The sequence below is a fragment of the Nematolebias whitei genome, chromosome 18 (assembly GCF_014905685.2).
Source record: "Nematolebias whitei isolate Nwh7 chromosome 18, NemWhi1, whole genome shotgun sequence".
Taxonomy (NCBI): Eukaryota; Metazoa; Chordata; class Actinopteri; order Cyprinodontiformes; family Rivulidae; genus Nematolebias; species Nematolebias whitei.
The window spans coordinates 19,511,135-19,516,341 of NC_056515.1; positions in this window are offsets into that span (position 1 = coordinate 19,511,135).

Consider the following 5,207-nt stretch of genomic DNA (forward strand, 5'->3'; position numbering starts at 1 on the left):
GCAGCATTAACAGAGCAGCAGAGGAGACGCCAATTGCCAGTTGTTTTTGTCGTGAACTTTGATTTTCCCACGTCCTGGATGATTGAAAATCTTGACCAGCGTACCTAACAAGTATTTTGTTGGGATCAGTGGGAGAAAACCGGAGTTCACGGAGAAAACCCATGCGTGCACAGAAAGACTGAACAGAGATTAGAATCAGGTTCTGTTTGATTTAAGGCAGCAGGATTAACAGAGCAACGATGCCCCCTCCGTAAGTTTGGTCAAGACGCCCCCAGCTGCTTGTCTTCTTACTTGCATGGTAATATCCTAATTGGAGGAAGTTTTGTAACCGTTTGGATTGGAGTGGTGCTTCTACATGCAGTCTCTAGTTTTGATTTGTTGGGGGTGGGTTTCAAGTCTGCTTTAATATTTTTAAGTGGAGGAAAGTGAAAATTGTTTGCTTTCCTCACTTTTAAAAACTCATCAGATTTGCGGCTACTGATTTCTTTCTTAAATTTTTCAATCTCAAACTCTAACTGATGAATTTGGCCTTTTAGTCCCTTGTTTTCATCAGTGAGCTGCCAGTTTTTAGTCTGGATTTGATTTTTATCTTTCATCTCTTGACAAAGTTTTGATTTCAGTTCCTCATTTTCTTCTTCTACTTTCAGCTTTTTGAAACTGTCTTCAAACTCGTGTTGACTATCCTGCTTGGGAGGTTTGGAGATTTTATTTGGAAGCGAATAATCAATAAATTTTAGCCCCATCTGCTTACGAAGCATCTGTTCATTTTGTTTGCATACTTGATTGGTGGATTTCCTTAGTGTCAGAGTCTCCTTTTCACGCTTGAGTCCATTTATTTCCATTGTTAGAGTTTCATTTTCTTTTTCAGCCCGCATGATTTTATCTTGCAATGTGCTTTTTTCATTTCTAAGCTGGTTTATCGTTTCCGTTTTAGAAATGTCTGACTTTTTCAAATTTTCCAGCTCACTGGCATAATTTGCAATTGTCATTTCAGCCACATTCAGATTTTTTGCATGCAGCTTGTCCTTTTCATGATCTGCTGTAATTTTGCTCTTCTCTTCATTTTTCACATATTCCAATTTAGCTCTGGTATTGAGCAAATGGTTTTTTAAAGAGAGATTTTCTGCCCCTAGTTGTTTTATTTTACAGCAGTTTTTGTCATAATCAACCATGAGCTTTTGACAATCACCTTCCAGTGTCTTGATTTTATCTTGAGCACAGCTGAGGTTAGTTACAGCCCTGAACAAGTTATATGAAAGAAGATTGCTTTGATTTTGGGATGCTGTTAGTTCAATTGTGATTTTCTTTTTTTCTGCTTCCTTTTCGTCCATAGCGAGCAGAAAAGTCTGTGACAGTTCATCTTTGGCCTTTTCCTGGTGAATTTGAGCTATTTTTAATTGCTTAATTTTCCCATGCGCTTGACTCAATTCCTTCTGCAGGGTTTGAATCAAGGCACGCTGCTTAGAATTTTCTTTACATTGATTGTCTATTTTAGTTGTATAGGAATTTACATCCGTCTTAAGCTTTTCGATGGTATTTTGACATGAAACATTTCTTGCAGCTAGTTCTGTGATTTTTTCCTTCAGGTGTTCATCTTTTTCTTTAACTGTTTGCTTCAGTTTCTTTTCAGCTGCAGCTTTACGTTTGTATTTTTCAAGCTCTTTTTCAAGGCTGTGACATTTCATTTTTTGTTCATGAAAATATTGATTTATTTTTTCATACTCTTCTGCTTTACCTTCGTATTTCACCCTTTTCTGAATTTCAGCTGCAGCAGTCGTTTCAGCACTGATTAATTCTGTTCTTGCCTTTTGTAGCTCTTCTTTCAGCTTTTCATTTTCTTGACAACATTTTGAGTAATCCTTGGAAATTTTCTCATTCTCTTCACACTTAGAGTTTAAAAGAGCATACAGTCTCCTGACATCTAAATTGGCGTTTTGAAAACGTTCATGCTCCCTCTCTTTCTGCTCACGGTGACTTTTGTGAATGAAAACTTCATGTAAAAGCTGCTTTTTGTCACTTTCTAGAGATTTAATGTTCTCTTCAAGTGCATCATTCACAGCTGCTTTTCTGACCAACTCATTTTCTAAGGCCAAGATTTTGTTTTTAGCCTTTTCCTGTTTCTGAATGAAAATACTGTTGTGCTGCTTAATGAAATCATCTCTGTCCTGTTTCCATTTCCTTTTGATGTTGTAATCTGCCTCTCTTAGTTGAGCAATTTCATCTTTGCACCTACGAATCGTATTCTTAAGCTCCAATTCAGCTTTCTTGAACCTCATAAGCTCCTCCCGGAGCGCAGCGTTTTCTGATCGAGACATTATTCGATGTCTTGACAGGTTCGTTTTAGCTGAAAAATGGATCCACTCACAGTGTGCACTGAAATGTTGGATTTTCAAAAAAGAAAACTATTCCAGTCACAGCTTCTGTAAACGCTTTAAAAGCTCGTGCGTCTCTCTGAAATGACTCTGACATGCAGCGCTCTTATTTATAAACTCCGAAATGCCGTTTGTGACGTCATCACATGCTGCCTTTGTTACGTCATTTTCTGTCCCTTTGAAGATTCAGGCATGCAGTTACCACTGACATAATCACATTACGCATTTTACGTCATTCTTTGGTCCTTTGATCTTTCGTTCTGCGTATGAATTTATTTGAATGTAACTTACCGTAGTTGTGATGCTGCCTTCCATTTTATTTGCGTCAGATTTTTTTTTAACACACTGCACAAGCAATAGCTGATAATAATGAAATAAAAAGAATTTGGGGGTTGCCACAGCGATCGAACTTTTCGAATTTGAAAAATCGATAAATTTCGTTAACGGTAGCACTGTTGCGCACGCGCACTATACTGATAGGCAAAAGGGTGACGCTAGCAGATACCAATGCGCATGCGTAAACTCTGGTACTGGTAGCCATAGATATCATATAATCACTAGATCCCTCATTGGCTGCTGCGGCGCAGGAATTTCGGCCGCCATCTTGGAACGGTCGTCCTTATTTGGTTAAAGCAGAAGATGTCTCAGCACTTCGCAACTTATTTCTGTTCTAATCGACGGACTGTTGACGTCAGGTATTGGGGAATAACTTTTCACAGTAAGATGAACATATTATTGTTAGTATTTTGTGAATATAATATTACTGTACTGTATTTATGTCCACCAGCTGATGTTATGTTCAGTGTAACACAGTGTTCAGCTGCAATGAAGCTGACTGAGATCTGATGACAGGAATATTTTGCTAACAAACATACTCACTATTTCAGTAGCTTTGGTTCATTATCAACAGATATGTATCATAATTGGAGTTTTGTTTAAGTTCTAGGATATAAAAAAAATAAAACTAGGGAGACTATAGGAAATAGAAAATAAGCTTGACCTCTTTTGTACAATGTTTTAGTGTAGAGACAAATCTCCTGTTTTTATTTTGAAGGTTTCCCAAAGAACAAGATGTGAGGAAGAGGTGGAAGTATCTTTGAGGAGGATTCATCCGAGCAGTGAGGATTTTAAACTGGAGGATTTTGATCAGACTGTCCGACTGAGAGATGGTGTGGTACCATCGGTTCACCTTCAAAGAGTAGGAGCATCATTATAAGTTCATTAGAGTTCATAAATTTACATATTTTATTGTCAGTCACAAGGTGAGATACCTCTGTGTGTTTATATGAACAGGTAACTATAGACTGTAAAGTTCATATTCATGATGTTTTTTCATTTCAGCTTGAAAACTGCAGGACTACAGGAACTCAACAAAAGCTGGAGCTGCTCTGTCTGTGGCCTCTCAGGAACGTGCACGTCACACACACAACCTCGGCTCATGATGTGAGTATTTCTATTTTAAACTTTTATTTTTTCATTTAGCCTTTATTTATCCAGGAAGTCTCACTGAGTCACGAGAACTCATTTTCTAGAGAGACCTGTTTAGGAGCAGATGGTGGGGGTTGAGTGCCTTGCTCAGGGGACCAGAGTGGGGCCAATGAGGGTGGAGGCAGGTGTGGGTGTTTCACCTTTTCCACCTCATTTTGATGTTGACGGTACCGGGAGTTGAACCTCTGTGACTTTCCAATCACAGGCCCATCTTGTAACCTCTGCGCCCCCCCCCCCCACTCCTCCACATAACATCATATCATAATGTTCATGGTCATATTAAAATCTCACTGGTTTCCTTCCAGATGTGTTAAACAGCTGCTGGTCCCCCTGATGTTTCCAGGTGGCTGTGGTCAGTGGATGAAAAGCCTGGCATGAACAAGATGATGCTGGAGATCATCATTTGACGAGAGCTCCCACCTTCTAACTGTGAAGAACAAGAGCAGCTCAGTGATTCCCTCAAGGCTCAGTGAAGGAGCTGAGAGCTGCAGAGAGGCTGATTCATGGAGCTTCAACACAGCAACCTCCAAACATGTCCACCCTCACACACATCGTTCGTGGAGAGACTGGACCAGAGCACAAGATAATAAGACAGTGATAACAACAACAACAATAGACATTCACTAATGATTCAGACAAATTAAAGTTTTTTTAATAGTTTGTTTTACAATTGAAAAACAGTTGTATTTCGTATAGGCTTCGCCCTTTAAGGCTGTCGCTGATGGGTTTATCCCGTTATGCGAAGCATTGCACTGAAAAATTTAGTCCACGCCCACCTGCTGTGTGGGCCCCACCCGGTCCGAATAAATTACGTTAAGAGCGGGAAATCGGCTCCCATTTTTTCTTCAGCAAGCTAATAGCACTGTCAGAAGAACGAAGAAGGAAAGTTGTGTAGATGACCAACCTTTGTTAAGAATGCTTGGCCCGTCACGTCGACCTCTGGTCTTCCCGGTGAGCTCTCATCCCCGAGGAGAAGCTGACGAGCAGTCTTGTTTCAAGGTAAGCACCGATGAGTATTTCTCAGTGACAGTCGCTACACGCTGGACTGTTGTCATCACTCTTTGTTAAAATCCAGGTCTCTCTTGTAAATGAGTCCAATTGGCTCAATGGGACTAACCTGTAAATAAAGGTTGAATGAATATCAATATATACATAATGATTTATTCAACCTTTTATTTATACAGGTTGGCTTCATTGAGCCACAAGGACTCATTTACAAGAGACCTGCTCCAGACAGAACATATAAAGTACAGACAAGAATAGCAGTAAACAATGGCAACGATAAACTACAGTAAAAATGATAGATATATATGTATATATATATATATATGTATATATATATATATA